A 23,554-nucleotide genomic window follows, 5' to 3' on the forward strand; every position below is an offset into this window, starting at 1 on the left:
TGGACTTGGAGGAAAGAGATAGTAATCTATGACATGTTTATTGTAAATTACTTAGAAAAATTTGTTTAAGATTTTGTCGGAAATAGTGTATACTAGATGACGTGAATCAAGGAATTTTTTCCAGGCCTAGGATGCAATAATTACAACTTTTTTGGCAGTAAAAAAATGTATATGCGTGAATCATATTTGAATGTAGAATGAGAAGACGAAATGCGTAGTGTCTTAGGATTATTTTAATAAGTAGAGGAGAGTTGCTACAATTTTGTGTCAACAATTAACTGAAAAAGTAGGTTAGTGAATAATTTTTGAAAAATTAGGTGTATTCACCCCAAAATACATGCCAGAATAACATTTTTCAATTTCAATTATTTTATTTATTTATTTTTATTGAAATATAGTTGATTTACAAATATTAGTTTCAGGTATAGAACATAGTGATTCAATGTTTTTATAGATTATGCTCCATTTAAAGTTATTACAAAATAATGGCTATATTTCTCTGTGCTGTGCAGTAGATCCTTGATGCATGTTTATTTTATATGTAGCTTATGTCTCTTGATCACGTAACACTGTCTTCCCTCTTCCCCCTCCCCCTCCCCACTGGCAACCACTTGTGTGTTCTCTATATATCTGTGAGTCTGTTTCTGTTTTGTTATATATGTTCATTTCTTTTATTTTTTAGTTTCCACATATAAGTGATAACAGAGTATTTATCTTTCTCTGACCTATTTTACTAAACATAATACTCTCCAGGTCCATTCACATTGCTGCAAATGGCAGAATTTCATTTTTTAGGGCTGAGTAATATTCCATTATATATATATATATATATATATATATATATATACACACACACACACACCACATCTTCTCAATCCATTCATCTGTCAATGGGCACTTAGGTTACTTCCATATCTTGACTATTGTAAATAAGGCTGCTATGAATATCAGGGTGCATATATCTTTCCAAATTAGTGTTTTCATTTTCTTCAAATGTATAACTAGCAGTGGAATTGCTGGATCCTATGGTAGTTCTGTTTTTAGTTTTTTTAGGAAACTGCATACTATCTTCCATTGTGGCTTTGAAGGGAGAGCTGGATTTGAGATGAACAGAATTTATGTCTTTCCTCAAGGTGTGCTGGCAGCCATCGCCTTAGTAGGTGGGGCTGGAGAAGGAGGGGCAGGGCCAGAGCCAGGTGTGAGGCGGGGCTTCCCCTCTGCTCAGTTGCTGTCACTGCCCTGTTGGGCAAGGTGTGGTCCCAAGTTGCTGGAGCAGAAGCCCTGAGGTTCAGGTCCAAGCTGGGTCAGTTCCCTTTAAGTGAGTCCTCTTTCCCTCCCAGTACTGGCAGCCTCAGCCCCGGAGGGGACCTGTGCTGGAGCCAGAGGGGCCGGTGTGCATATTCATGAGGGTCAGGGGGTGGGGCTTAGTGGTCTGGCCGTCTTCGGAGATCTGCCTCTGATGTGCCACCTTGGAATGGTCAGTAATGGCTGCTCCCTCCCAGTTCAGACGCTGCTTAGGGTTTGAGCTGCCACAGGTTCTCACGGCTGAGCTGCTGCTTCAGCTGTGGCCACCTATGCACCAGTGTGTAGCTGCAGCAAACGGCGCTGGAGTGTTCACTTGTCTCAGGCCAGGGCACGTCATGGGAGGCGGGGCATTTGCAGGAAACAAGTCCGACACCAGTGTGTTGTCAGTCCACCCTCCCCAGCCAGCTTTGGGAGAAAGCCAGTGCTCATCACTCCTCACCAGCAGAGTCTGGCTTCCCTCAGCCCTCCAACCAGCCACGGGGCTCATCTTCCCTTTGGTGGACCCTACAGTGGGGCGCCCAAGATGTGGCTTGAAGTTCTCACTCCCCAGGGAGGGTGCTGACCTGTGTAATCTCCCTTTTCTTCTGGGCCCCGTGCCAAGAGCACAGGTCCCAACCCAACCGTTTCTTTCCTTCCTAGCCGACTCCCTGGGGCAGCCTTGGCTGTGCGGGAGTCTTTCTGCTAGTCTTCAGTTCGTTTTCAGTGAGCGTTGTTGCAGATGTAGCTGTATTTTCTATGTGTTCCTGGTGGGGTGTGTCCCCTGGTGGGGAGCTGTATTTTCTATGTGTTCCTGGTTCCTCAGTCCTCCTCTTTGCCGTCTTGATCTGCAGACCCAGTATAGCATTTGGAATGCCACTCCTGCAAGGTTTGTTGGGACAGAGGTTGGTCAACACACCAGATGTCTTCCTGTTAGTATTTAATAGAAATATGAGACTTATTTAGTAAGTTTTGGGGAAAAACAGTTCAAGGGTAAACACATAAAGTATTTTTAAGGCTTGTTAATGTTAATGGAATAAATTTGCCAACACCTTTAATTCAACTTGGCCTAGATATATTAATTTAGTAAAAGCAAAACTTCGTCATGGTGTGAATGTTTACACATTTAAATGTTAACTAAACTAAGTAGTGCTAGTATATTGATATTGTAACTCATTTCATATTGCTGATGTATAATCGTATATAGGAAATTCTAATAAAAGTCCCATTAGCCTGTGATGAGAGTTGCATTAGTAAAGTAGTAGACCTCCTTTCAGTTACTGGGAAGAGAGTCCAGAGGGCTAAGGAATTTTACACCTACTGTATGTCAAAATCAGTGTTTAAAATATTACTCCCCACCTTGGCAGTAAAATCCAGTTGCCCATTTACATTGCTATTCAGCACCTTTGTAAGAGGTGGTGATTATGTAGTGATGTTCTTATCTCATTCCATATAATGAAAAGGGGCCAACAGTAGATTTGACAGAAGCACGTTGAGTGGAAGCACACAAAGCCAGCTCTATTTATGACTTAACTCTAGTATCTAGGAAAGACTTAACGATATTAAAACCTATTACATTAAATATCCTTTTATATTCTACAAAGCATTGTTTTCACATTTAATAAAAATATTCCTATCATGACAACTCTACAAATTCTGAGACTGAGAAGGATTACCTGGCTTCCAAAAGACCCTGGCGGTGACAGGGAAGTGATGCACACTTGTTCTGATTTCCAGCTCTGTGCTGTTACCACATCAACAAGCTGAGGGAGAGCAGGTGCGTCTGAAGATGAGGAAAAGACTGGAGGCTGAATTCATTCTGGGCCTTGGAAAAAAGAGGGTGCATCAGCTCAGTTTGGGGACTTTGATTCCTTTCCTTAACTTTATTATTATTAATTCTCCTCCAGGAATAAAATCAAACACAACAAAAATACCACATCACCTCACACTTTGAGATAGGAGAGCTTCATGTGTGTTTCAACTTCTGAGATATTATTTCGTCATGAACTAATTAATGACTTTTGGGTATTTGGATTTTCTCATTTTCTTATAATAGTTAAAACTCAGACTCCTAATACAAAAGCTGTTTTATAAAATGAGAACAATGTTTTCTGTTGAACCACGGGAACAGCCTACTTACTAGCAATCCCTAGGGCATATAAAGAGGTTAAGGAAGGTTGTAGGAAATTACAGGATTAAAGGCATGAAAGGATGTATAGCATTGCTTGCTGTGCTTGGCTTCTAAACACCCTTCAACCAGCTTAGATGTTTAAGAAAAAAAAATGTTTTAAGTTCACAGAAAAAAGAATTCATTCATATTTGACTGCATTAGATTCCAGTATATAAGAATACTCATTACTAGTTGTTATATATTCATACCTATTTAATGCTCACTACTACCTATGTTACATATTATTAAGGAAAAAAAAAGCTATTCATCTTCAGAGGTGTAAGAACATACGAAGTACATTGATTACATAGTTCCTATGCTTTCTTTCTAGTAGAGGGAATCACAGTGAAGGTTTCAATTAAACAAATGCCATTATGCTTAAAATAATACTTTACATCATAATAATGTGTTTTAGTTATGGGAATTTTAAAGATACTGGAGCACAGAGGATAAAATAGAACCACAATCAGAGTTCATATTCCAGCAATGGGGCAAACTAATTACCTAAATAAACTTTGCGATACATTGTATTACAAAATTAATACAAATATGCTCTCTACGTGCGGGAGTTGAGTTGGCAAGAAAGTGGCAGAAATCCTTAGAGATGGAAACAACAAAATGGAAGCGTAATAAAGCACCAAAGCTGGGCTGCCCTGAGAGCATTCTTGATTCTGCATGACCTGAATCTCTCCATTTTAATGGGGTTCATGAGGAAGGAAGGAGACAAAGCTTCCATCCTGCACAAGGTGGAAAGTCATGGGAATCCCTCACTAAAACAGGCTCCAAAAGGTTCTTTTCTCAAGGAAAGGGCTGGTAATGTGAAGCCCTCGAAGGGTAAGGCAGAGGGTAGACCTTACTGCTTACGTGGAGGGACAGCAGCTTCAGCAGGGAGTCTCCAGTGACAGTCTGGTCCAGCCTATACTTTACCCCAGAATCAACTCCACTGCTGGGGACCCCCAAAGACATAAGGCTGGAATTTACTTTAAGAAGGTCCCAGTTGGTGACCCTGCCAGCTACCTGACAGAATGAATAATGGGACTCCTCCTTAAATCAGAGCCTCAGGAATCCTGTAGACTAAATGTCATTGATCCTAATCTCACAATCCTTGAAATCACATGAAACCTGAGCTTCCAAGGCACAAGGAGCAAGTATAACAGAAGCAACGAACTCCAGGACCAACGTGGCACAGTTTCCAGATAAAATAATCGGAATATGAAAGGCAGATGATACAAGGGAAGGGTAATTTTATTAACACAAGACAAAATAGAGCTTCTGAACAGAAGCCTTTCTAGAGATCAAACAGGAAATTTGATCCAAGTAGGAGAAACGAACAATTCTAAATTTTTATGAACCTAGTAGGATAAATTAAAAATATGTAAAGCCAAAAGTGAAAGAACTACGAGAAGAAACTGACATATCTGCAGATCTTTGGGGAGATATGAATACACTTGTCTTCAAAATTGATAGTAAGTGTATGAAAGATTTGAACCACACAAATTATAAAGTAAAACCAAAGGACATGGAGATATGTGTTTTCTAAAACATTATATACATCTTGAACATCATTTTGTTCTGCAAAAATATGCAGAAAAAACGGCAAGTCTTCTGAGAAAAGGCGAGTTGCGGGGGGGGGACAAAACCTATATCGCTTTGTAACAAGAGCAGCAAACAAAAAGGAGTAATTGGGACTCAAGGAAGTCCTTGGACTGCCCGTGCGGGTGTATGAGTGTGAACAGATGCTGGCACAGTGGTGACTAAAAATGTGCCAAAGCAATAGAATGGAAATGATGGCGCAGCTTTATCTGGACCGTGGCTGGTGGGTGCAGAGACAAGCCAGATGGAGCCCCTTAACGGTGCTGCTTTATGGACCTGGCTTGAAAGGGGGCTGTTTCCCCCAGTTGCCCAGTGTGCGCGGTCAGAGAGCCCGCGGGAGGCAAGCAGTGCAGCGAGCGCCAAGTGCAGCACGAGCGGGCGGCACCTCTCAGGGATGGAGCCCTGAGGGCTTGTTCCTCGGATGGAGCCTGGTTCCTAGCATCTCAAGGGGGATGCCGCAGTGCTTTTCCTGCCAGAGTGGCAGTAACGTTGAAGACTTCCATTTCCAAACAGAGGTCATAACTCTACCGTCATTCTGCCTACTCTTGCCTGGGATAGATTGTGGATGAACAAATGCAATTTTTCTTCTATTCCAACATAATTACTCTATTAATGAATCATTTATGAGTGAATATGCTTTACAGAAACACATGTTGTGCAGAATAGGTTGTATATAGAACTGGGCTGGGCTTGTGGAGAAAATATATTTCTTCCGAATCAAGTCCATAAAACAAGTATTGGTATCACATAGACTGTATCCTCTGGCTATAGCACAATTAAGTTAGCACAATTAACAATCAGTAACAAAATAAAATCATTAAAACCCCCATGTATTTTGAAATTAAGACATTTAGAAATTAAAATTGTCTTCTAAGCACTTCATCGTTCAAAGAAGAAAACATAAATGTATACAAATACATACAATATTGTAATGTAGAAATTATTACATATAAAAATTTGTAGGACACAGAGAAATGTCTGGCCTTTAACTCATTTACTGGGGAAAATGCCAGACTGAGGATTAATTTGAATGCTAAGAAAGATGCAATATAAAGAGAGAAATTATGAAAATGATAATTAAAGTGGAAACCCAAGACAATAGAGAGGGTCAACAACACTGAAGTGTTGAAAAGAAAAGATTCAAAAACAAAAGATTAATACAAAACCATGAACAGTATGTAATACAAGGCCTTCTACTTCTGCTATTCCTCCCCACGACGTACACACACACACACATACACACACACACACACACACACACACACACACACGGCTGACCAATTATAAGAACATACACTCAGAGGCAGCAAGGGAGAACTAATGATATAGGAAAGATCTGGGGAGGAGAGCAGAGCAGCAATGCATGCTATGTGCTTGGCCCACTTTTCCTCTGCATTTTCCAGTTCGGGAGGAATTTGACAGCTCTGTGGCACTATGGGGATAGCAATTTGAAGCTAGGGCTTGCCGAATGTTAGGACCTTGAAAAGCCACACGTTAACAGAATAACCCTGAAGTGGACAGTTCCTCGCCAGGGAATGCGCTCGGCCTCAAGCAATCTCCAATGCCAAATTAGTCTGTTCCTGGAGTGCTAGTGTCTTCAGATGCAAACAAAAGCAAATGAGCATCCTCTCTGGAGGCAGATATCATCCTAGACTTTAAAGGGTGTTTATTTCTGTCTATCATCCTAGACTTTAAAGGGTGTTTATTTCTGTAAACACCCTTTTCAAATACAATGTTTTGCATGCAGTCAACATTGATGGCCAACAGGAGGAGGAGATAAGAAAATGTGAATGAAAATTGCAGAAACAATAAACAGTCAACAGGGGCTTCAGAAATTGTGTTATCAGAAGCAGACACTTAATACCAATAAATTTGAAAATTTATATAAAATGGAAAAAGTCCTAGAAATAATTTTAGGGCCAATTCCAAACAAGACAAAGAAGCTTAATATTAAGGAATCCAAAGAGATATTAACAGGGGTAGGGATGAAGAAGGACTGCTCATGGGTACAGGCTTTTTCTGAGGGATAACAAACATTTTCTGGAATCAGATACTGGTGCTAGGTACATAAACTTATGACTACACTGAAAACCACTAAATTGTACACTTTAAAGGAAAAAAAAATTAAATGTCTCCCGTGGCAGAATAGTTTCATTTGTAAGTTTCACTGATTATTCAGGAAACAAATCATTTCAGTCTTTTTTATTCTAGCTTTATTGAGACATCTTTGAAATGTAATATTGTGTAAGATTAAGATGTACGATGTGATGATTTTATATATATATATATATATATATATATAAAATGAAATGATTACCACATAGGTTAGTTAATGCTTTCCTAACCTCACATAAGTACTATTTTTTTTCTTTCTTTCTTTCTTTCTTTCTTTTTGGCTGCGGTGGGTCTTCGTTTCTGTGCGAGGGCTTTCTCCGGTTGCGGTGAGCGGGGGCCACTCTTCATCGTGGTGCACGAGCCTCTCACTATAGCGGCCTCTCTTGTGGAGCACAGGCTCCAGACGCGCAGGCTCAGTAGTTGTGGCTCACGGGCTCAGTTGCTCCACGGCATGTGGGATCTTCCCAGACCAGGGCTCGAACCCGTGTCCCCTGCATTGGCAGGCAGACTCTCAACCACTGCGCCACCAGGGAAGCCCTAAGTACTATTTTTTTGTAGTGAGAACATTTGCGACCACCCTCCCAGCAACTCTCATGTACTCGATACCGTCTTGCTAAGTATTGTTACCATGCTGTCCTTAAGCTCCCAGAACTCATGTATCTTGTACTGGATGATCATTACCTCACTGGGTTTATTATAGGGGAGAAAAGTATGTTCAACATTAGAAAATCTATTCTTAATTAGAAAAATTTGAAGATATCAAATATATGCAGATGTAAAGTAGCATAACAACCCCACGTGTTGGTCTCCCAACCGTTTTAGCACTGACAAAGCAGGGCCAGTGTCCTTTCTTCTGCATCCTCCATCCACTTCCCTCTACTTGCTTTGTCTATTTCGACGCAAATCCTAGACATCATAAAACTTCCTTTTTAAGTAATTTAGTAAGCGTATCTAAAAAATAAAAACACTTTTTCAGAATCACAAGTGCAATACATCATTATCACAAGTAATGCTTTAGTATAAACAAGTATTTAGTGCTTAAATTTTCCCCAGGTGTTTCATAACACTTTGTAATACTTTATTCAAATCAGGAGCCAAATAAAATCATAAATTAAAGATCATACAGTTAAGACCCTTAACAAATTTTTTTCTTGCTCTTTTCTCTTGAAATAACCAGGACCTCTATCTGATATTGTTTCTTAGAGACTGATTGTTTTCAATTGCATTACTGTGAAGTAATTTATTTATGTTCCTATGCTCCCTATATATTTCCTGAAAAATCTCATCAAATGGGCTTGATGAGATTCAAGATCCATTAATTTGTCAAGAATACTTAATTGGTGATGTTATAGACACAGATCAGAAGCTGCGTGTTTGATTTTCTCTCTTTTTATGAAGCCAGCCATCACCAGTGACCATTGACTAGATCTGTTATTCAAATAGAATTTTGGAAATGATCTTAATTTATTACCTAGAATACATTTGTAATGGAAAATGTCCATTTTATCAGAGAAGCTTTTACGTTGTATGTAAAAGACAATGACAAAGGACAAAGCTACATTACTTTTCTTTACTTACAAGTTTTCGAAATTTCAATATTTCCCCCACAGCATTCTTCAAGGAGGCAAAAGGAGAGTTTTAGAGCAACTCTTTAAATTCATATTTTAAACACATTTATTTCATCACTAAATATTCTTATTGATGCTAAAATCTCGACTTAAATTGTTTTCTGTGTCCGTATAATGCATCTTCAGCAGTGTTTGATGTTGTTTTGCCTTCTACTATAACAAGATTCCTCAGGTTTATATATTACCTGCCCTGGAATTAGCTAAGCCTTTAAAAAAATATTTAGAGACCAAACTCTGGGCAGTGTGGGTACTCAGTGCTACTCGCACACTCAGGCTTTCTAGGCCTCTTAGTAGAAAGATGAGTCACGTCAGGGGATCATGCTTCTACTCCTGTTAAAATCGTGGAGTTGTGGCTTAAACCCTTTGGCTCTGCGTCTGCATCGTCTTGCTCCCACATGGAAAAATCCTGGTTCCGAACAGCACAGGAACTTATTGCTGTTCGTCGGGAAACTCTTCAACTACTTCTTTCTTCATTTCTTCTATGATACTTATTCTGTTTAGTTTCTGCATAGTACTCAGTTCTATTACAATAGGATATGTTCTCTTTAGAAAAAAAATCACTCCATCTAGGTTTTAAAATGTACTTACGAAGAGTTTTGTAAAGCGGTGTCTTAGGCTTTTGAATTTTCCTCTCTATAGTTATTCCCCTTTTTAAATTCATTTATTTTATTTATTTTTGGCTGTGTTGGGTCTTCGTCACTGCACGTGGGCTTTCTCTAGTTGCGGCAAGCGGGGGCTACTCTTCCTTGCGGTGCGTGGGCTTCTCATTGCGGTGGCTTCTCTTGTTGTGGAGCATGAGCTCTAGGCGCGCAGGCTTCAGTAGTTGCGGCACGTGGGCTCAGTAATTGTGGCTCACGGGATCTAGAGCACAGGCTCAGAAGTTGTGGCGCCCGGGCTTAGTTGCTCCGCAGCATGTGGGATCTTCCCAGAAGGGGGCTTGAACCCGTGTTCCCTGCATTGGCAAGTGGATTCTTAACCACTGCACCATCAGGGAAGCCCTTATTCCCCGTTTCAGTCTCCAGTTTTATTTAGTTGTGCTTTGTCTCTCTCCATCTTTTTAATCCTTTAAGTTGGTTAGGAGTTTTGCTGTTTTATTGATTTCATTAATGAATCAATATTTGCATTTATATATTAGTTCCAATTCTGGAAGTGTTTGTTTTTTAACTCCTTTTTTGATTTATAATTACTAATTCCATTCTTCTGCTCTTTGTTTTCATCTTATATTACTTGTTTTTAATTCAGTAGAATTTTTAATTCATTTATTTGTTTTTATTTCCAAGGGCTTCAATTCCTTATGTCATAAATTTCTTTCTTAGAGTTCTTTTAGCTGTTTTCCAGAGTCTGAAATATTATGAAATCATATCATTGTTTTAAAGTAATTCTATCGTTTTCATTTTGAATTTTTATTTAATCTAAAGCTGTCCAGTAAAACTTTTTTTGTTTTGCATTTGTGCTAATTTTATCTAATTTATTGTACCTACATTCAAATTGTGTTGTTACATTCTTTGTATTTTTGGGAAATTATTGAGGTGGTTTTTAAGACAAGAAACAGAAAATGTTTGCCAGCTGTTCCATGGCTACTTAAAATGAAGACATAGTCTGTGTCATCAGGGCTGAGTTATGAACCAGAGCTTGTAAAGCCCGTCTTTGGCTGCTGAGCTGCAGTTAGCCTGCTAAGCTTTCCCACTGAGTGAGGATGCTAAGCTGTCAGGCGAGGACCACTTGGCAATTCAATTTCTCCTGCTCTCAGAGCCGTCAGAAGAGTTTCTATTCCTCCGCCTGCAGAGCTGCTGGCACCACCCAGGACTGCTGCTGTGTGTGGTTAGGCTCCCTTGCAACTGTTTGGGGTTTGGGGGATACCTTGTCAATATTGTTCTAGATTTTGTCTATAGTTTTGTTTTTTGTTTTTTTTTCCTTTTCTCATTTCCTTGTTTGTCTTACCCGACTTGCTCTGTTCTATTTTATTTCAGGGGTAGGAAAAGGGTTGAAGATTGGGAAACACATCCATATCTTGACCAGACTTTGATCTCAGTCACTTAATTTTTGAATAGTAAAACAGCATCAGGTAAAAACCTCCAGTTCCCCCCTCTGATATAAGAACACCCTTTGACTTCCATTACATCTTGAAATGATAAAGTATTAGAATTTGGGAGTAATTATACTACTTTGGCTTCTGCTAATGGATGGAAAGTTGGGGGAATAGTTGGAGGAACAGTTAAAACTGAGAGAGCTGACCAGGGTTAATAGAAAAGCAAACTGAAGGACCTCTTAGGACTGGCAGAGACCATCATACATGTGCCAGGCTGACTTCTGCAGCAGATGGTGCCCAGATGTCCCAATGCTGAAGAAAGCAAGTGAACAACAGTCAGAGGGAATGACGAATCCATGCTTTTGAAGTATAAACAAGCCTTTGCATATTGCTTATTTTAAGTCTTCCAGAGCATTTTTATTTTATCCTGCTGGTTTTGTGTTTTTATTTTCAGCAGAAGGAGATGACAGCAAGAACTGATTTTTTCAAATACCCGAAGTCACACTTCTCTTTTCAATAAAGTTTGCTGAATAAATGAGGTTTACTTAGTTAAAAGAATTAAAATCCCATTGAGGTTCCTGTAGTTATATCTGAAATAATTTAACTTTTATGAATCATCATTAAACTCTTACCCTGTTTTCACTTTGTGAGTTCATTTAACAAACTAAACTTTCCTCGAAATTTTATATTTTATATTTCATACCAAGAGCACTCTCATCTGTGGGGAGAAGACAAAGCTGGGTACTTCTGCTGCTGATGGAACAGAATCAGGTTTAGTATTCAAAGTTGTCTCAGCTGATGGCTGAGCAATAGAGGTTCTTCTTTAGGTCTTTGATTCATTCCCTTACCCGCAAGTAAAATAGTTCGTAACACAATTTTAGGCATAAATAATTTTGATTATTTTTACCAATTTTTTCATAAAACTCTTTTTTACTTGTGAGAGATTCATACTCGGAATTCATATTTTTTTAAGGAAATGATGTGTGTGTATCTTTCTATCTTACTTTTTTCTAACAATAAGGATAGTAAGCAGAAGCAAGGTCGCTTATTAATGGAATTAAGTCTTTGTAGAATCAAAAAGTGTCCACTCTAAGAGCCATCCAGAAATGCACGAGGGCATAGGATAAGTTCCTCTATTATTGGGAGGTTAGGATAAACAAAAAGACCGTGTCATGTAGGTGTGGATGAGGGCTAGTAGTGGGGTAAAAATGTTACAATAAACTTAATGATTTAAAAGATAAAGTTGTGCATTTGTTCAGGGCTTTTATTTTACAAAATGTTTCGACAGACCTTAGGGATTTTTTTTTTTTCTAATTTCTGGTTTTAGATTCATGTGAATCCTTGTGTTATATTAAGGCCAAAAATATAGGAAGGAGGGCTGACAGTGTGAGAGGGAACAGCTGAGCACCAGAGTTACAATTTGGGAGACACCAGTTCAGACTGGATGGGGTTCAGTGAGGTGACAGCAGGGTTTCAGGTGAATGGAGGAGAAACGATGCTCTTTGTGGGAGACAATCTTCCATGAATTTTAGCCTCTGGCCTACAGCAGTGACCAGGATGAGGCTCCGTGATATTCCTGGGGATTTAGGTGGGGGGCACTCCCATGTCTGGGTGGGCAGGCACGCCGTGACTGAGAAGTCCCTTCGCCGCCTTGAGTACTGCTCTGGGGTTAGGAGGACAAAGTTTAGCTCTTGGGAAGAGAAGTGTAAGGCAGTGCCACAACCCTCAGGGAAGTTGCAGTAACAGCCGCCAATGAGGACGCTGAGAAACACGAGCTAATGTCAAAGCTTGCAGACCAGCGGGGGGCTGGGGCTGGAGGGTGACCAAGACTCTCAATTATGCAACAGCTTCATTATCAGAATGGATGTACCACAGGGTGTATAGCGGGAGCTCAGCAAACGGCAGGGCAATGCTGACACGGTCTCAAGTCATCTGAGCAAAGATTGTTCCCAGAGGGTCCTGAGGTCGAGGAGCAAATACTATTGAAAAATCTCACTGTGGTGATGGAGACACAGGCTCAGGATCCCGCGCCCTTCCAGCATCACACCTGGACTGAGCTGAGACCCGTGTGTCTAAGAGTTGTTGAAAACAAAGGTGAACAGAGGTGGGTGAGCCTGGGTGTGAGGGCGAGGGGAGGGGAGCGTTCTTCTGATCGCTACTAGTTCATTAAACAAGGCGTTTGCGATTACCTCAAATTTTATTTTAAAAGTAACCTTGGAGAAGTTGAGGTGCTTATGCAAGGTGAAATGGATGGCAGGTGATAGGGTCAGGCATCTTCTAACATGTTCCTTCTGTTACATCCCAGAGTCATTCTAATGATGCTCATTCATTTTAGTGACTTATTTTAAAGCGGATTTCTCTCTCTCTCTCCTTCCAATAAAGTTGTTTATGTCTTCCTGGCTGGATTAGAGCATCCATGACTCCCAGACTACCTAGGAGTGTTCCCAGGGCCTGCAGACCGAGCAGTGAACGGTTTTCATCTCGTGGCTTAACCAGACTGTTTCCCTTTCCCAAACGCCCTAGAGAGTCAGCCCACAGTAGTGAGGTGAGCTCAGAACCCTGCCTGAGACCTCACACTCCTAAGAGCAGCGATCGGGGTGTTCAGACCATAGACTCTGGTGTCTTTTGAGCTTGATGGTTAAACAAATGAAGGCAGTGTGGCAGCGGGGGTCCTGTAGTCACGGTACCCTTGGGTGCTCTGTGACCCACCTGAGCTCAGGTTCCTCACCTGTCAGAGCATGACGAGAGGGGTGCAGGAGCCTCCTCTCCTGGTTGACGTGAAACAGGACAGAACGTGTGTGAACGAACAGTGTAAACTGTGAAAAATGTTCAAACTACTAAGTATTACATCAGTGGTCCAAGTCACTTATCCTGAAATTGGGAGAAATGTTATGTAATTGTAATCTCAAAAACCAGGGCCAATGTAGTAGCCTGCTGAAAGCATTAACAACTAAGTAATTAAAGAAAGACATCAAAAACCATGAACTATGCCTTACTAAAATATATTAAAATGGTTCATGCACAGAAATAATATACACCTGACATTGGATGCATTAAACATACGCTATTAAGATTGGGTTAGTGGAGATTATATGACCACTGGAAGTGAAGCAGAAAATGACCCCCTTATTCTCTACCCTCTGCGTTCGTTTGCTAGGGCTGCAGTAACAAAGCATCACCGCTGGGGGGCTCCAGCAACAGAAATCCATCGTCTCACAGTCTGGAGGCTAAAAGGGCAAGATTAAGGTGTGGGCAGGGCTGGCCTCTTCTGAGGCTGTGAGGGAGGACCTGTCCAGGCCTCTCCTTGACCTGTAGATGACCTTCTTTTCCCTGTGTCTCCTTACTTCACAGCTTCCTTCTACCTCTTCAAGTCTGCCTCTGTATCCAAATTACACCTTTTCATGACACCAGTCATGGTGGGTCAGGACCCATCCTAATGGCCTCATTTAAACTTGACCACCTTTATGAAGACCGTCTCTCTAAAGAAGGTCACATTCTGAGGTACTGGTTTTTAGCACTTCAACATACGAATTTTGGGGGGGACGTTAAGTCCACCTGTAACACACTCTCTACAGCCCTCCTGACTTGCTGTCAGATAAAACTGATGAGGCTTCCCCCAATGCCTCCGTTAAGAATCAACTTTCGACTTTTCTCCAGTCCTGCCGTCGTAAACCCAACTCCCTCAAGGGCGAATGTGCCCTTATATACCTCTGCATTTCCAAACGTTGATTTCCTTTTCCCCAGAAGCTTTTTCTCTGCGTGACACCTTCATAACTTCCCCCTCGTCCTGCTGGACTCTGTCAGCTGTCAATTCCTCTGTGACGCTTTATCCTAATTCCCACCCCAGCCTTGACAACAGTAAATTCTCCAGAATCTCTCTGGCTCGTCTGCTCCTTGTAATGAGCTTATACTCTCTGAAATGAATAATTTTTCCTATTTATTTAGAGCTAGGTATTTCCACAGCCCAGTGCAAAAATAGGGTACACAAAACACAGCAACCACTCAATTTGGGTTAAAAGAGCAAATACAGAATAAAAAGGTGAATTTCTGGAGATGAAGACAAATAGTGGTGATGCTGGCATGGTATTAGCAGTGGCTCTTTTATTTGGTACTTACCATGTGCCATATATGTGTTCATTGTTTTGCAAAGTCTGTTCTTATTTTGAAAATAAAAATATGACACAGTGTAGTTAAATAAGCTGCCTGGGCCTATGAAGTCATTAAAAGTGGGTGCCGGGAGAAACATGACAATGAAACTCAAAGCCTGTATTCACAGCCAACACACAGCATCTCCTAGCAAAGAAAACACTCCCTGGTGGGGGGCTCCGCGACAGGTGGTGCCGCTTACTTTGCAGAATCACCTTCCCGTAGGCGCCCTTCCTAGAAACTCAGAGATCACTGAAAGTCGAAAATCTTATCCTCAGGTTTCCCTCTACAGCTTGGTTTGTAATTAGCACAGAAATCTCCAGGTAATTTCTCACTTATTCTCCAGCTTCAGACCTGGGTTTCCTCTTGGCGGTGTCAAGACTAAGAAGAGCTGGCTGGGAACGGAAGCCAAGGGCTAACTAACTAGGCATTTCTATTCTGCAAGACTTGCACTGCTAGGGCTTGGGGATCTCTTTCGTTCTCACTTATTTTGCTCCACACATTTTTGTCGTCTTCTGGTCGTTTTCATTCCGTTCGCTCCGATCTGCGTTGTAGCCGTTCTGATGTTACTCATCTGTGAGCCTTTATTTGCTCTAGCGTAGTCAGTGAACCTTCTGTCCTTTTTAATTGACCTTTTTAGATCTGAGCTCATCGTAGAGCAGAGAGCTATCTCTGCATCCACAATTAGTTTTTAGAAACCTGTAGTTTTCTTTCTCATCAGGGTCATTCATAATTACAGTGTCAGACTTATTTTTAGAATGGAGCATAGGCATTTGTTACCTTTAGCTGTGATTATTATTCTTACCACTCAGCTGATTTCCTTACATCTAAAAGCTTCTCTCTCTCTAATTCATTTTATAAATATGTCACCTTTCTATTGTTTTGAACTAACTTCTGAAGGATGTTGTAGCACTTTCTAACCTTCACTGTCATCATGTGTATTGCCTAGGGCTGTCCTAACACGGTACCACAGACTGGGTGGCTTAAGAAACAGACATTTATAGTCTCCACAATTGTGAAGACTAGAAGTCCAAAGTCAAGGTGTCGGTAGAGTTGACTGGTTCCTTCTGAGGTTGTGAAGAAAAATCTTTTCCATGCCTCTCTCCTCAGCCAAAACCTACCTTAACATTTAAGACTAGAAATCATACAATGTCTCCTATGAGACCATAATAGAATTAGACTGGTGTCGAAAATGTACTTGATAAAGTCCAACACTCACTTATGAAAACACTCTCAATAATTTAGGAATAAATGGAAACTTAATTGGTAGAGAACATCTACAGAAAGATAGAGCAACACTGTAACATAAATAGTAGTTACAGTGATAGAATGAAGGCTTCCCCTAACATCATGAACAAGGCAAGAACGTCCATTTTCATCACTCTTAGTCAACACAGTATGAGGAGGTAAATGCCATACATATTGGAAATGAAGAAATAAAACTATGCCGATTTTCCAATGACATAATTGACTATGTAGAAAATCACAATAAATCTGCAGAAAACTCCTAGAAATAATATGTCGCCTTAGCAAGGTTACTGGCTATAAGACCAATGTGAAAAATTCATATGCATTTTGTTATACTAACAATAAACATGAAAAAAAATTAAAAACACGATACCATTTAGAACCTCCCCGCAAAATGAAATACATTGGTTAAAAATAACAAAACATGTATAGCATCCGTATGCTGAAAATCACAAAATGTTGCTGAATGAAATCAAGGAGGATTTAAGTGCGTGGAGAGACGTACTGTGTTCAAGAAGCCGTGGATTCTGTGAGTCGTGGTATTCTGAGTAACCCAGAGGTCACCCAGAGGGACCTAGAGATTTAATGCGATATCTATCAAAATCCCAGCAATTTTTTATTGAAAAAATGAGATCATTTAGAACATACTGGTGGGCTAGAGTAGCCAAAAATAATCGTGAACAAAAAGGGAGAATAGCATGGGAAGAATCACTCTATCCCAAATCAAGCCTTACTATGTAGCCACAATAATCCAGACAGAGGGAGAGGTACACACACCAGTGCAACACAGTGCAGTAGAAAACCCAGGAATAGATACATATATATGCCCAACTAATTTTGAAAAACGTGTGAAAGCAATTTTTTGGAGGTAGGATAAACTTTTCATCAACTAATATTTGAGCAATTAGATACAGATAAGGAAAAATGGGCTAAACCTCACACCTTATACAAAAATTAACTCAAACTCAATCACAGATTTAGACATAAAATGTAAAGCTATAAAACTTAAAAGAAAAATAAAAAGAGAGTATCATTGAGATCTAGAACTGGGCCAAGAATTCTTAGTCCAAACAACAAAAGCATGATCCATAAAAGGAAGAATTCATAGAACTTCAAAACATTCAGTGTGCGAAATACCTACGAGGATGAAAAGACAAGCTGCAGGCTGGGGACAAATATCTGAAAAGGATAATGTAACATCTGGAATATATTAAAACTCTTATTAAACTTAACAGTTATATGCAAAAACATCCACATCTAAAATGGGTAAGAGGTTTGAAGAGACGCTTCACTAGAGAGGATATACAGATGAAAGTAAGCGCGTGCAGATATGTCCACTATCATCAGTCAGCAGGGATGCAGTTTAAAACCGCAGTGACATTTTACTACACACCTACCAGAATGGTTAAAATTTAAAAATAGTGACAACATCAAATGCCGGCAAAGATGCAGAAAAGCAGATCACGTATATGTCGATGATGGAAATGGAAATGGTACAGTCATTTGGGAAAACAATTTGTCAGTTTCTCATAAAACTAAATGTACAACTCATACACCCCCCAAATGGCATTTATCTCAGAGAAATGGAGAGTTATAATCACATAAAAAACTTAATGATTGTTCATAGCAGCTTTCTTTATTTGTAATAATCAGATTGGACGCTACCTAGATGTCCTTTAGTGGATGAAGGGTTAAACAAACAAAGGTACTTCCATGCCATGGAGTAAGTTAGCAGTGAGAAGAAAAGAAATACTGAAACACAGTAAACAGGAGAATCCCAAGGGAATTATGCTGAGTGAATAAAGTCCATTTCAAAAGGTTACATACTATATGATTCTTTTTATATACCATTTTTGAAGTGACAAAATTACAGAAGCTGAGAACATCAGTGGCCTCCAGTTGTTGTCAAGGAGGCGGAGCTGGGGGTGGGAGGGAAATTGGGTGAATGTGGAAGGGAATTGGGAGGCTCCTCGTGCCCTGGAACTCTTCCCTCTATTCTCTGTGGTTGTGGATACGTGGACCTACACATGAAATAACATTAATAATGATAATAATGCAGTGAAATCCAACAGAAACACATTGGTGCAAATAGAGCTGAGAAAATTTGAATTAAATTGGTAGATTGTACCAATAGCATAATTCTCGTTGGGATATTGTACTAGTTTTCCAAGGTGCTACCTTTGGGGGAAACTGGATAAAGGGTACACTGGATCCCTCTGTGCTAATTCTTACAACTGCATGTCAATCTAAAATTTACTCGAAATAAAGTTTTTTAAAAAACAAAAAACTTATGTGCAGAAAAAATTACATTTGCGTATGCTCCATGGTGATCGTACAGTAGAGTAGTTACATTTATGTGCACAGCCCTGTGCTGTGAATCTGTATAATAAGTATGTGCAAACTTGCAGTATTTACCATGTATAGTAGCTTACATAAACATTATTTGAAGCGGGAAAAAGAAAAGAAAAATAACCATACATATATAGTTGTTGCCTTCAAGGATTCCTAAGTTAAGAAATGAGATGCACACAAATGATTTTGGTACAGGGCAGAATGTGTAAGTTACGTAAAAGACATACACATGTTTACTCTGTAAGCAGAAGAGGCTGATGACAGTGCTTTTTGTAAAAGCCCATGGAACACGGGCATTTTGGGGTCATCTTTAAAGACAGGAATATTTTTGTAAACATGAGTTAGTAATAGGAGTAAATTCAGGGTGACAGAAACAAGATGGCAAAGCCCAATCAGCCCATTTCTTCCAAATCAAGAGTTCTGTGTGAAAACATTGTCAGAAAAAAAATCAAAGCCAGACTTTAGAAGGGCTGGAATGCCAAGTTAGGAATTTTACATTTGCCCTGTAGCTTGTTGGGGTCAGTAGGTGTCTCAGTGGGGCCACACAGATATAATACAGGCAATCTGATGAGAACATATATTGTCAAAGCTCTCAGTCCTATCCTAGACTAAAAATATTAAGAAGGATCAAGAAATACAAAAAGGAAAGTTACTTTAATAGGTAACAGTTACCTTGTGAATTAAACATCAAAAGCCTGTTAAGGTTGGGGTGCAGTGCGGTCCCGTAACTAGGCTGTTAAAGCCCGAGGAACTGGGATTTGCATGGTCCGTGAAAGAGGTGAGCTGAGGTGGATTCAAGAGTCCAACAACCTGTAAGCTCAGTGAGGGAAGGAGTCACGCCCTCTATTCTGGGCTTCACGCTCAGTACTTCGCACAGCGTTTGGGGCGTAATCACAGGTCAGTGTGCATCTTAACTGAATCTTGAATGCACACATACGTGAGCTAGAATCACTGGGCTTAGTGCATGTTGATTCTGCGAGTCAAAGAGAAGGGAGATGCAGAAAGGGAGAGCTGTTATGCCCTGGTGTCTGGTGAGGAGAGATTCTGTAAAGACGGGGAAATCGCAGCCTTGCCCTGTGAGTTATGAGACAATCACTGCTTGGCTGTTTTGCAGTGCCTTTGGGCGTACTTGGAATACGGTGACAGTTACTCTAAATATGCTCTTGCTGCCTCTGTTATTGACACTTAGAAACACTCAGAGTCAGAAAAACAGATGAACCTGATTATTTTTTCTGTGGGGAAACATGAGACACTATGTACCAAATTCCCATCAATGGTGAGCGCTGGGTTTGGGTGATTAACTGAAGTCACATCATCCCTGGCAAACACGATTAGGGGAAGAGATTACACAGGCATGTGAGAAATGGAAAGTATTATTAAAAATATGTCAGCTCTTGGTATTCCATCCGGAATCCTTTCTGAAGATCCATTATTATGCCAACAAACTGTAAGAAAAATGATAGTGACATTTACCGAAGAACTACAAACAGTATAACTTTCCATTTTAATGTACCATATTTCTCATGTTTACCCAGAGCTCAGAAAGTTTTTGTGCTTATATGAAATTCACAGTGGCTTTTTTTCCACTTCTTTTTAAAATCACTAACAAATATTTTCTTTCAACATCCACTTAAAATCTCAAAGTCTGAGAGGCTTTCTGATAATGAATAGCAGTGACATCATTTTAATCAGCTCTAAATTTTTGAGCTGTTTTTGTTACTTGATTTTAGTTACAAGGGTTTATTTTATATCTACACAGATTGCTTTCCAAGAATTAAATTGCAGGCTAAAAAATTTAAGGTATAATTCAATTTTCTTTCATCAGAATGATTCAACCACGCTTAGTCAGGGAGTATATTTGTACAAGAGTTTACCTCCTAAACACTTTGACCCTGAGCATTCTATAACTAGGATTCTCTGTGTGAGCAGCTTGGTTTCAGTTAAGGTAGATAATGTGCGTACTTGGTTATAATGTTTTCCATTTGTCAGTGAGCTGCTCGTCGCAGTGTGTCTCTCAAACGTTCCGTGGGTAAGGCAAGGCCGCGCTGCACTGCCCAGAACACTCCTTTCTTCATGTTTCTGCTTGGGGGGTAGGGGCGGCCACAGGAGCCCTCCTGTGGGAGGTTGATGGATAGGGGTGAGGCAACAGCTGTTGTGCGGCTCCTACGTGTGACGGATGAGCTGTAACTGCGTCTTCCCCAGACCCTCCTTCAGCTTGGGTGTACTTCGCTCCATAACAGAGCCCCCGCTTCTGCAAGGCCCTCGTCCCACCAGGCTCACACGCGATAAGAGCTGGCACATGTTTCAGTGCTTCCTGTGAGTCCAGCTCATGTGCAGGTGCCACTTGTTCCTGCTTCCTGTCCATCTTTCCATCTGCCCCTCCCACCGCCTACTCTGGGGACTGCAAGTGCCCGTCTCAGACTCCAAGGCAAGAGCCTTGAGGCTTGACTGGTGAAGTGATTATAGATACTACATGCCATTTAGACTATACAACTTGTAATTCTCCATATTTTAAAAATTAAAATGTTTATTCAAATCTTCCGTAATAAAAACTGATAAAGCATCTCAAATTTATCTTGGAATGACATAGAATTTGCATCAACGTGGAAGATGATTAGCATGCTGAAGTTTAGAATAGTTTAGCATATTTTTAAGGGGTAATTCTTAGGGAGTCATGTTATGTTATAAGGGCTTTGAGGGAAATAAAAGCCACTTTCAGAATATATATTATATAGTTTCACAGTAAGAGCCTCATGCAAACACTTAATTCGACATGGTTCAAATGGTTTCTGAAGGACACAAATTCTGATAGAAGTTCTGCAAAAAACACCTGCCTGGTCATTGCTTCATCCAAGCATTTACATGGTACCTGCTGTATGCCAGGCACTGTTCTAAGTGCTGATTCCTTTTTTTTTTCATTTTGGTTGATCTGTCCGTTGCTGAAAGTGGGGTGTTAAAGTTCACTACTATGACTGTGTTACTGTCGATTTCCCCCTTTTATGGCTGTTAGCATTTGCCTTATGTATTGGGGTATTCCTATGTTGGGTGCATAAATATTTATAATTGTCATATCTTCTTCTTGGATCGATCCCTTGATCATTACGTAGTGAGTGTCCTTCTTTGTCTCTTGTAATAGTCTTTATTTTAAAGTCTATTTTGTCTGATATGAGAATTGCTACTCCAGCTTTCTCTTGATTTCCATTTGCATGGAATATCTTTTTCCGTCCCTTCACTTTCAGTCTGTATGTGTCCCTAGGTCTGAAGTGGGTCTCTTGTAGACAGCATATATACGGGTCTTGTTTTTGTTTCCATTCAGCCAGTCTGTCTTTTGGTTGGAGCATTTAATGCATTTACATTTAAGGTAATTATCGATATGTATGTTCCTATCACCATTTTCTTAATGTTTTGGGTTTGTTATTGTAGGTCTTTTCCTTCTCTTCTGTTTCCTGCCTAGAGAAGTTCCTTTAGCATTTGTTGTAAAGCTGGTTTGGTGGTGGTGAACTCTCTTAGCTTTTGCTTGTCTGTAAAGATTTTAATTTCTCTGTCGAATCTGAATGAGATCCTTGCTGGGTAGAGTAATCTTGGTTGTAGGTTTTTCCCATTCATCACTTTAAATATGTCCTGCCACTCCCTTCTGGCTTGCAGAGTTTCTGCTGAAAGGTCAGCTCTTAACCTTATGTGGATTCCCTTGTGTGTTATTTGTTGTTTTTCCCTTGCTGCTTTTAATATTTTTTCTTTGTATTTAATTTTTGATAGTTTGATTAATATGTGTCTTGGCGTGTTTCTCCTTGGATTTATCCTGTATGGGACTCTCTGCGCTTCCTGGACGTGATTGACTATTTCCTTTCCCATATCAGGGAAGTTTTCAACTATAATCTCTTCAAATATTTTCTCAGTCCCTTTCTTTTTCTCTTCTTCTTCTGGGACCCATAGAATTTGAATGTTGGTGCGTTTAATGTTGTCCCAGAGGTCTCTGAGACTGTCCTCCATTCTTTTCATTCTTTTTTCTTTATTCTGCCCTGCAGTAGTTATTTCCACTCTTTTATCTTCCAGGTCACTTATCTGTTATTCTGCCTCAGTTATTCTGCTATTGATTCCTTCTAGAGAATTTTAAATTTCATATATTGTGTTATCCATCATTGTTTGTTTGCACTTTAGTTGTTCTAGGTCTTCTAGTTCTTCTAGACCTAGGTCTAGGTCTTCTAGATTGTTAAACGTTTCTTGTATTTTCTCCATTCTGTTTCCAAGATTTTGGGTCATCTTTACTATCATTATTCTGAATTCTTTTTCAGGTAGACTGCCTATTTCCTCTTCATTTGTTTGGTCTGGTGGGTTTTTACCTTGGTCATTCATCTGCTGTGTATTTCTCTGTCCTCTCATTTTGCTTAACTTACTGTGTTTGGGGTCTCCTTTTCCCAGGCTGCAGGTTCATAGTTCCCACTGTTTTTGGTGTCTGCTCCCAGTGGGTAAGGTTGGTTCAGTGGATTGTGTAGGCTTTCTGGTGGAGGGGACTGGTGCCTGTTTTCTGGTGGATGAGGCTGGATCTTGTCTTTCTGGTGGGCAGTACCTCATCTGGTGGTGTGCTTTGGGGTGTCTGTGAACTCATTATGATTTTAGGGAGCCTCTCTGCTAATGGGTGGGGTTGTGTTCCTGTCTTGCTAGTTGTTTGGCATAGGGTGTTCAACACTGTAGCTTGCTGGTCGTTGAGTGGAGCTGTGTCTTAGCGTTGAGATGGAGATCTCTGGGAGAATCTTTGCTGTTTGATATTACGTGGGGCCGGGAGGCCTCTGGTGGATCAATGTCCTGAACTTGGCTCTCCCACCTAAGAGGCTCTGGCCTGACACCTGGCTTGGGCACCAAGATCCTGTCAGCACATGGCTCAGAAGAAAAGGGAGAAAAAGAAAGAAAGAAAGAAAAAAATAAAAATAAAATAAAAGTTATTAAAATAAAAAAATTATTAAAAGTAAAAAAGTAATAAAAAATATAAGAAAG

At 40.2% G+C, this 23,554-nt stretch overlaps 1 protein-coding gene across 2 annotated transcripts in view; it reads left to right on the plus strand.

Annotated features, from left to right (window-relative positions):
- SNTG1 (syntrophin gamma 1) overlaps positions 1 to 23,554 on the plus strand; it is a 473,934-nt gene that overhangs the window by 170,070 nt on the left and 280,310 nt on the right. The gene's annotated exons all lie outside the window — the stretch shown is intronic.

The sequence above is a fragment of the Orcinus orca genome, chromosome 17 (assembly GCF_937001465.1).
Source record: "Orcinus orca chromosome 17, mOrcOrc1.1, whole genome shotgun sequence".
NCBI classification, from domain to species: Eukaryota; Metazoa; Chordata; class Mammalia; order Artiodactyla; family Delphinidae; genus Orcinus; species Orcinus orca.